Raw genomic sequence first — 10,991 nt, forward strand, 5'->3', positions numbered from 1 at the left:
CTCCATCACTCCACCTGTCCTTACGAGTCCCTCCATCACTCCACCTGTCCTTATGAGACCCTCCATCACTCCACCTGTCCTTATGAGACCCTCCATCACTCCACCTGTCCTTACGAGTCCCTCCATCACTCCACCTGCCCTTATGAGACCCTTATGAGTCCCTCCATCACTCCACCTGTCCTTATGAGTCCCTCCATCACTCCACCTGCCCTTTTAAACCCTTATGAGTCCCTCCATCACTCCACCTGTCCTTACGAGACCCTCCATCACTCCACCTGTCCTTATGAGACCCTCCATCACTCCACCTGCCCTTATGAGACCCTTATGAGTCCCTCCATCACTCCACCTGTCCTTATGAGACCCTCCATCACTCCACCTGTCCTTATGAGACCCTCCATCACTCCACCTGCCCTTATGAGACCCTTATGAGTCCCTCCATCACTCCACCTGTCCTTACGAGTCCCTCCATCACTCCACCTGCCCTTATGAGACCCTCCATCACTCCACCTGTCCTTATGAGACCCTCCATCACTCCACCTGCCCTTATGAGACCCTTATGAGTCCCTCCATCACTCCACCTGTCCTTATGAGACCCTCCATCACTCCACCTGTCCTCATGAGACCCTCCATCACTCCACCTGTCCTTATGAGACCCTCCATCACTCCACCTGCCCTTATGAGACCCTTATGAGTCCCTCCATCACTCCACTTGTCCTTATGAGACCCTCTATCACTCCACCTGCCCTTATGAGTCCAGAGACCCTCCATCACTCCACCTGTCCTTATGAGTCCAGAGACCCTCCATCACTCCACCTGCCCTTATGAGTCCAGAGACCCTCCATCACTCCACCTGCCCTTATTGCCTCAGATTGTGAAGCGCAGTGCAGCACACAACAACCTCAGGCACGAAGGCTCAACTCTGGCGGTCAGCTGATTCACCAGAATAATGACAGTAGGATTTGGGGTTCAACGCCTGGAAATACATGATTGTAGTTTGAATAAAGCTTTGTTTCATGTGTTGTTGACTTGTATATGCATTTGTTTATTGATGGTTAATTGAATCCGTTCTTTTACTAATTTATTCATGTTTCTTATTGTTGTCAATAAAATATAACTATTTAATTAATTTATGCATTAATTCATTGCTTGACTGAAAATTGAGATCACTGCATGTATCTAGTGTGTATTCATGCATAGCTATGTCAAATGACAAAACAAATTACATTTTGCTTGTTTTATTAAATTATATAATTTTCAGTAATAATAAATAAATAAGTAATATAATTAAGTATTGGTCAGCATTTATCATTATTATTGTGTGTAAGTTTTGGGGTGGGCTAGCAATACAGTTTATTCTGGGGTAATATAATTTTTTAAGGAGTGATACTTCAATTTTTCGAGTATTAAATCAACAGTCTTCTCCAAAGGTGAGATCTTCAGGCAGCTGCCCGTCTCCTTTGTGCAGACATTACAAACGCTGTGGAAAACCATTCTAGGTAGGGCTGTCGAGTTAGTGTACTGAGGTGTTAGTGCACCTGTCGCTCATATCATTTTTTTTTTTTATTGCCGAACTTGGGATATATACAATACAGAGAAAGATATCATGGTTGTATATTTATCAATGAACAATCATAATGACAAAAACAGAAAACATAAATTTCATGGGTTTGCATAAATCATAATATGAGAAATTATAAACAGGAAAAAAGAACAATGACAAGGTTTAATATCTTTAAATAATTCATCATAATAAAAAAAATGCACTCTTTCATAATTTTGCAAAGTTTGCAAACTGGCCCTGATTGAGTTTCTTCATAACTATTTCAAGGACATCGGCCCAGTTATGATTACATAGCTGATCTCTGATGAAATACCAAAAAGAGTACCAGAATTTAAGGAAAATAAGGTGTTACCACAGTATGTCTCCATAAAAGTATGCTAATATAAAGTGAAGTCAGAGTTAAAACACTTTTCTAAAATCAATGCTTTTCTAAAAATTGTTAGAGTGACAACCAGAGTAACTTAGATTGTTTGCTTCCAGTAACACTCTTACTGTGTCTGATATATCTTCCACAACAGAAGGAGTAAACATGTCAGTACTTCTAGCGTTACCATCTATATGACCCAAGTAAGACAAATGAATGGTAGGAAAGTGAATGTTTTATTGGTGTATTATACTTACAAGTAACTTAAACACCAAGAACCTGTTGGATTACATTTTTATTAAAGGTTTAATTTAGTTTTTCCACTGCAATAGTATATAAACTGATAAAGTCTCCTTTCCTGCCAGACCTGTTTTCTCTATTGTGTTTTAAATGAGTCAGATCACTTGATTCTCACCTTTCGAAGCCCAGATGTTGAATCGTTAGGTTGATTTACTTTCACCTTTTCTCTTTAATGGCTCTGGGATGGCCCTTGGAATTGGAGCTCCTGGCCAGTATCAGCATGTGAATAGTTATGCTGATTCAATTGGACTCAGAGTAGGGTGTGTTCCTACTTCATTTGCATGCTTTGTTCAGAGTCTCCACCTCTATGTAATCCCTCCCCCTTGGAATGTATATAACTACAATGCATACTGTATTAGAGTTAGATTATGTTGGACGAAACCGCAGCCGCGCTCAAATAAAGAAACTCTTCTGTTTGAACGTGATCCCAACGTCTCCTGGTCTGCTTTGAAGAAAGAAATACTTTACAACAAACCCAAACACACGATCTTACAAATAAAACCATCTTTAAAAAGAACAAGAACGTAAATTAACAATAAAATCTGAACAGAGAAGTTAACTAGGGCTTTTCCACTACACAGTACCAGCTCGCCTCGGCTCGGCTCGACTCGACTCGGCTAATCTAATACAGGACTGAATCTGTGCATAAAAACAGAAACCTGACCATGAAAACACTAACAACACTTTTTTCTCTCTCCCACAATGCACTGGCAGCACAATAAGACACTCATATCTCAGTGCTGAAGCTGTTCCTGGATCAGCTCTGGTAGTAAAGCATCAAGTCATTTCAATTAATCTCATCTCATCCTCAATCAGTGTTTTTTGTAATCTTAATAAAGCTTCTGTGAGCGCAAACACTGAACAACAGGAGTTGTATCTGCTTACTTTATAGATGTCCAACACATCACTATGAGGAAGCAATATCTGTGGAAAAGTATTATATTTCATAATTGAGTGAGACCACTAAAGTTTTAGTCCAAAGTCTCTCTCTCCTTCCTGACAAATCACAGACTGTCCAAGCGTGACTGATTCAATCAAAAGACCCTGTCAAACTCTGATTGGCTGGTGGTGGCCGGGTTTCTGTTCTGATTGGCTGGCTGCTGGGGCATGTGACCTCTCCTGCCAGGTACTCAAACATGGAGGTGTTGTGCGTGGAGAGCATGTTTTTGAGGTCAGAGGGCATGGGGTCGGACCAGAAGAAGTCGTGGTTGAGAGCGTCGTCGCTGTCGATTCTCTGAGCCGGATCCAGAACCAGCAGTTTGTCGATGAGATCCAGAGCGTACGGGTCTTTCACATACGCCTTGAGTCTGTCCTTCACCTTCCGCTTCTGACCTTTAGGAAGCTCCATCTTCTGATACAGTTCATACTTCTTATCCACACCGGGCCAACCCTGAGATAGCACACAATACATGTTAAAAATATGCAAATAAATACATTAATTATCATGGATTCAAGTTTTGAATCTGTGAATCAAGGTTTGGAGGGAAACTATTAAGACATAAAACTAGAACTCGAGAAAGAGAAAATAAAACTAGCATTTGTGTGTCTCATGATGAAATGTGAAGCTATCTTGTCAAAACCAGGGGTCATATGTATAAAACTTTTTTGGTCCTCTGAGTGCGCAATACAGCCATCCTACAACTCTTAACTAGGTTAGGATACTTCTTCAGCTTTATTAATCAAGGAGCTGAGACCATTTGTAATACTTTTAGAGCTTTACGAATCAAACATATTCCTAAAATTCTGTAATTATAAAATGTTACTCTAAGTGGTTTTATACATTACAAACAGACACTTCAGACACATTTGAAACATGCTAATATCAGATAAAACGGTAATCGTTCTCACTTGACTATTTGTGATCTGATCGCCCACAACAGATGTTAATGGATCTCTAATGTTGTTTGTGTTTGTGTGTGTTACCTCAGGAGTAATAGAGCCACACAGCTGGCTTATGAGTGTGAGCTGATGTTGTTCTGTGTTGCCCTGCATGATGGGGCTTCTGGTCCACATCTCCGCCATGATACACCCTCCACCCCACAGATCTATAGGAGGCCCGTAGTCTCTCTCCCCTGAACACACAAATACACAGAGTGAGAAACCATCAACTTAATACCGCACAAAAAAAATGGAAAACAATAAGCAGTTATATTTTATTAAAAAACAGGACCAGTAGTCCAAAAAAAATTCTATATACAGGCTTGGGAGGGTTACTTTAAAAATGTATTCTGTTACAGTTACAAATTACTTCATAAAAAAAGTATTCAGTAACGTAATCCAAGTACTATAATATGAAAGTAATGTAACTGATTACACATTTACATTTTACATTTATTCATTTAGCTGACGCTTTTATCCAAAGCGACTTACAAGTGCTATATATGTCAGAGGTCGCACGCCTCTGGAGCAATTAGGGGTTAAGTGTCTTGCTCAGGGACACATTGGTGTCTCACAGTGGATTCGAACCCGGGTCTCTCACACCAAAGGCATGTGTCTTATCCATTGCGCCACCACCACCTATACTTTTGGATTACTTTTGGATTACTTCAAGGTCACGTATATAAATAAAGTCAAGCAAGAAGAAATATTATTTTTTAAATAAAAAAAACTTTTATTTATTAAGAATTTGGTCCAGTGTACAATATTTGCAAAATATACACACAGGCCTGAATATATATTTATGTAAAGGGCTATACAGACATCTAGTGGCTAATGTATGGTATTACAGATTATTTTGTTTTATTTTTAACTAATTTTTAACAAAAAAATTAAAACACAACATTTAAAAAATTTACACAATCTACATATATCATTTTATTTTAAAATAGGCCTACATGTTGACTAAAGCCGTGATCTTTCTTAATATGCCTGACTGAACTTGGGGCGTTGGCAGCACTTGGGAGTTCCCCTACGACGTTACCTAGGCAGCGAACTTCCCGTTACGTGAGAAAAGATTAAGAAAGGACATTTTGGGTACTAAAAAAGCGACTCTCCTAATTTCTACAAAATAGCAGTGGAATTTCCATGAATTAAAAGCGTTTTTCCCCGCAGGCAGCATCATTTCTACTAGCAGCGATTCAATCTGCGTCTGAGGAGATTGTAGACAGCTGTTATTTGCACATGCACCAGCGCGTGGCACACGAAAGTCATTACTGGCAACGGAACAAGGCACTACTGTATAATCAAGCAGCGCTTAAAGTCCCACTCCGATCATATTTTGAGCTATTTTTAAACATTCTGAGTGGTCTTTAAATTATGATTAAGCCATTTGAATGCAGACTCAGAAATACAACTTTGAGCTTATTTTTCTCAAGATATATCCTCTAACATCAGAAAAATGCCACAAGAACATGTTAACACCTAGAAAAATATGATTTTCATCGGAGTGGGACTTTAATATAGTGTTATTATGCCAAAATACTTATTTATTTAGTTTTAAATGAAACCACTGTAATCCTGAAAGTATTCCCCCTTTTTTCAAAATGTAACTATAATCCGATTACTACTTTTTTTGACGTAACTGTAACGAATTACAGTTACTGGATTTTTGTATCCTGATTACATAACGCCGTTACATATATTCCTACTCCCCAACCCTGTCTATATAGTATGAATGTGTGTAGTATGAAAGTAATCTGGACGTACTACATTCGCCATGTTGTCATTATCATGTGACCTACAGCGCCAGTTGCTTCATCTCCATTCATAAATCCTCTCCTGTGGCCTCATGGGAGAGTAAAGTGTTTATCGTATGCAGACTTCAGAATCTCATCCGGGTACTTTTTACCTACTCTATTATGAGTACTGTCAATTCAGACATACTTCTTTTGTTACATACTCTTTTTCGCCTACTATATAGAAGGGAAGTATGCGATTGCAGATGCAGCCTGAGAGAAAGTGCTTCAGCCGAGTGATATTGAGAAAACGGCACTTTTCAGTGCACATGTGCAAAGCATATGAATCAATTCTTTGTGTTCTTAATTCTCAGTGAGCAGGAAATACCTGATAATCAAACTTTTTCTCATCATATTTTTGTCAACAGGATCTGTTTTCCATTTACCACTTGTAAAGAAAGTGGAATACAAGGTTTCAACAGGGCTTTACTTCACTCACCCAGCAGTAGTTCAGGCGGTCGGTACCACAGTGTGACGACCCGGTTTGTGTAGCGGTTCCCCTGACTGTTCTTGGCCAAACTAAACGCTCTGGCCAAACCAAAATCAGCCAGCTTCAGAACGCCATCTCTTGGCAGCCTTCATGTCTCTGTGGAGGATCTGACACAAATATACAAAACACTTCAGTCTGAGCCTGTAAACATGAGGACAACCCTGTGCCTGTTGATAATCTGGCCATGTAAATTGCCACGTCTTACCTTGTTTCTGTGTATGTAGTAAAGTCCGTTCAGCAGCATCTGCATGACCTTCTTAATCTCAGCCAGGGTGACTTTAACATTAGCGTTGCTCAGCAGTCCAGCGAGGTCATGCTCACAGAAGTCAAACACCAGATAGATGCTGCCCTTATAGCGGTTAAACTGGGTGGCTGGAGAGAAGGAGGAAAGCAGAATAAACTCTGTTACCGGCATTATAATCCTTCAATCAATAGCTAGACGTAATGGTCATTTAATTACCAAAAAATTATTTAATTTAATTAGTCATAAGCCCTATTCGGACGGGACTAGTTTCACAGGGGGACGTTAGAGAAATTTCTGTTTCACAGACGTACTTTGAGATTTTAATCCTGTCCGAATCTGCAATGTCTGTCTTTTTCTCACACGACCTCTGTAAAAATTCCAGAGCAAATTACCTACTGTTTTTCGTCAAACTCAGCGGTCCTCAGAGAAATCTAATCCCGTCCGAATGCGAATGTCTGTGATTGCCGATTTTTTTTTTCTCCCAAAACGCTTTTTCTTGTGTGTTTTGGTCAACGTGAACTACCGTACAATCTCTCGCTATCACGACGGTATTCAAGTTTCTGCTTTTTGCGCACCGATAATGGATGTAGATGTGTTCGGTACACTGCGAAGAAATAAAAAAAATGAAATCAACAAGAAGAGCCGAAATTACGTAAACTGTTAAGACTGGCTACTGTAATACCAGTTTCAGGTAAGATTACTTTCATTTCTGAACTTAATTACATAACGTGTAAATTATATAAGTTAAAACGTTTTATTCCAGTGGGTTTATTATAAGAACCCAGTTCTATAAAATCATGATGATAAATGTATGTTTCGTTTTTTATACTACAATTTTTATAAAATGTTTACAAAACACTAAATACGTCAAGACGTTTTACTTTATATTTCAAAGTGCTTCATTTCAAAATACATTTGATCAAATTTCATAAATTGTGTTCAATGGCAGTTTTCAAGTTATATTCCTGAAATGTACTTGTATATAGTTTGCAGCATGACAACTGCACAGACCCCCTACCTCGGTAATAAACACGGAGATGTTAGTCCCGTCCGAATCCGTACATGAAATCACAGAGACGTAGGTTGATAAGAATTGTAACTCAAACGTCGTTCGGAAAAAACTAGTCCCGTCCGAATAGGGCTTTAGACTCCCACACTTTTTGATTCATTCATTTTAATTGTTTTTTCATGATTACTGCATTAAGGGCCGTTCACACTAAAGGACAACAACTATAACAATGAAGTTTTAATAATTGGTCTAATTCATTTAAAATAGAGACTTTCACACCACAACTATAATAATTACAAACGTCATCAGTCTGTCCACTGAGGGGCTTAAAGGAGAACTCCGGTCAATTTTAACATTGAGCTCATTTTTTTGTACATTTGGAGTGCTGTCAGTACAGAGAACAACGACAAAAATCGGTGTTGCCTACACAGTGTTATCCTCGTTTTAAAATTTGCACCCTGTTGACTTCAATGGGGCAAGTTTTAAACCTGTGTCATTACAAGTGCACAGGTCATGTGAGTGATTCCTTCGGAGTGAACGCGGGTGAATCTGACTGCAGTAGATGTGAAAGAAATATATAAAAAATGATGTTTATTCAGCCAGCGCACATACCTGTATTTACATCCTGTATGTATGTATATATATATATATATATATATATATATATATATATATCTTTCACATCTAGTGCAGTCAGATTCACCCGCGTTCACTCCGAAGGAATCACTCACATGACCTGTGCACTTGTAATGACACAGGTTTAAAACTTGCCCCATTGAAGTCAACAGGGTGCAAATTTTAAAAAGAGGATAACACGGTGTAGGCAACACCGATTTTTGTCGTTGTTCTCTGTACTGACAGCACTCCAAATGTACAAAAAAATTAGCTCAATGTTAAAATTGACCGGAGTTCTCCTTTAATTAATCACACCAGTTTTTCTAAACAATAAAATATTTCAGCAGAACAAAAAACATATTATTAACTAAAAATGCCCATGACTTTTATTCATGTCAATTTTACTCATTTAAATGATTTTTTCAAGTCTGAAAATCACAACCTTGACATTTCCAGGTTTTCTATGACTGAGGAAATTGATAGATTAGTATAGATTAGACGCATTTACTTAAACACACACCTTTTGTTCTGCAGATCTCGATGAGATTCACCACGTTCTCATGTTTCAGCAGCTGTAAGATCTTGATCTCCCTCAGAGCTGTGATGGGAAACTGAGAAGGAAGAAGCACAAACACGGACTCAGAACAAAACACAGGATGACAAGAGATGCTAAAGTGTGTGACATCTGCATAATCAACCGTACAACCGGCTGCATGTTCTCACCCCTTCTTTCTCATTCTCCATAAGTACTTTTTTCAAAGCCACCTTCTTCCCCGTCTGTCTGTGTTTGGCCTTGAACACCTCCCTACACAGAGAAAACACATCAGAGATCCACTAAACCTCACTGCTAACCCAGCCAGCAAGCACATATAACAAGAGGTTTAATCACAACAGTCATTATTTCAGCCATGTTTTATTCTGACAGTGGATTACAGCAGGAATAAACATGAAGGTGATATATTTACTAACACAAGCATCAAACACTCACCCGAAAGTTCCCTGGCCGATCTTCGCCAGCTTCTCATATTTAGAGAATTCATCACAGAAGGGAAACTCGACCCCATCATAGTATTTAGACATGATGGCCGTCTCTCTGTCCGGCCTAACACACACACATGAGGAGCTCTCATTACATTCTGTCGTTCTTACATTGAGATAATCACAATTACAATACACTTACAGACGCATTTTGGCAGAACTCTGTTTTAATTAAGACAATATTTAGTCTTTTATGAAACTGTTTTGGTTGTGTGGGTAATTTTTTATGTTGTTAAATTCGGGCCTGACCAACACAAAACCAGACCCACACACAGAAATGTCAGCTATATAGTGTCGTTTAAAAGACTAAATATATTTAACCAGTACAAATGGGTGCTTGACATGTTCAAGATAAACAAAAGTGATGTTTTAATATTTTAAGTGACTGATAAGAGATAGAAATTTATTAAAATATTCGTACTTTTCCGCGCCGGCGGAGCTTCCGGTTTTGTCGCGCTGCACATAGATATATATATAAACACTAGATACCTCGTACGCGCTGTTGGCCAATGGAGGTCGACGTCCGCACACGGCGGCCATCTTGCGACAGGGTGCTCGCTCACTCGTTTAATGGTGCATGTACTTTAAAATAAGATAACCATAACTTGCTCAATTTTCTACCGATTTTCAAACGGTTTGGTTTGTTATAAACGTCAGAGATGTAGTTACGACACTGCATACATAAACTGCATACATATGAAAAATTATAACATGCATGTTCAAGCATTCGGAATTATAGCCATGTTAATAACGTTTGTAAGAAACCAAACCGTTTGTAAATCCGTCGAGATTTCATCGAGATATGAGGATTTGTGTACGTGCTGATCATTCACCTTAATGCACAGAGCACTGCCGTAAGATGGCCGAACGGTGATGCCGGAAGTGACTGCGCCATAAGACATCTAGCGTTTATATGATATCAGAGCCCGTCTACGGAGAGCCTGTCCACTCCCTATTAAGCTCTATTGTACCGAATTTTGGTTGTAGTACCACCAGAGTTCCACTGGGGGCGCTCGCCATGAGTGCAAAATGAATGGGAGATTGGGAGTCAATGGGGCTAGACGGCTAAATTTGTCTCTTTCACCCGATTGCCGTTGAGAAATCTCAGATGTGATTGTAGATTTTGCAAGTTCAACATGGGTTTTAGGTCGAAAGTTGAATGAACGAGTACTTATGTCGTTTTGATTTCTTACAGGTTGAGTTGTTGTTGCCCATAACACGCTAGCATTCTGCTAATGACGTCAGCATTCTGACGTCATTGACATTTTGAAAGACTTTTTTAAATCAAATAAGTGACTAAAAAATCTAACACCCAGCAATGTGTAATTTCTTTGCATCTCCTTTCGAATACAACATTCAAATAGACAAAAAATTATATCCTGAGAAAAGTGGATTTTGAGGGGTATACCGCCATTGACCTCCATTCATTCTGCACTCGTCCTGTGAGCGCCCTCATATGGAATCAGAGTGGAACTGCAACCAGTTCAGAAGCCGGAAGTGTAGTGAGAGTGAAACTTCTCGCCATATTAGACATTCTCTGATGATATCTATGGCGCTGCATCCTTGCTGTTCCTCTGCGGATCCCAGGACGGACTCTCAAACCCGGCAAGAAAAACTCTACCGCCTCCTACCGTCCGGAAGTCTTGCGCAAAACTACTTTACAGTCAAATATATTTAAAAAACCTTTTCGAAACAG

General features: G+C 39.3%; 1 pseudogene across 1 annotated transcript; it reads right to left on the reverse strand.

Annotated features, from left to right (window-relative positions):
* Positions 1-3,123: 3,123 nt before the first annotated feature.
* On the reverse strand, positions 3,124-9,456 carry LOC311276996 (cyclin-dependent kinase 9-like; annotated as a pseudogene). The gene is made up of 8 exons (XR_014630334.1): positions 9,438-9,456; positions 9,246-9,359; positions 8,981-9,062; positions 8,778-8,868; positions 6,595-6,761; positions 6,339-6,496; positions 4,149-4,297; positions 3,124-3,615 (listed from the first exon to the last, which is right to left on the reverse strand). The product of XR_014630334.1 is annotated as a cyclin-dependent kinase 9-like (transcript).
* Between the last annotated feature and the right edge of the window lie 1,535 nt (positions 9,457-10,991).

The sequence above is a fragment of the Rutilus rutilus genome (assembly GCF_951802725.1).
Source record: "Rutilus rutilus genome assembly, chromosome: 18".
In the NCBI taxonomy this organism is placed as follows: Eukaryota; Metazoa; Chordata; class Actinopteri; order Cypriniformes; family Leuciscidae; genus Rutilus; species Rutilus rutilus.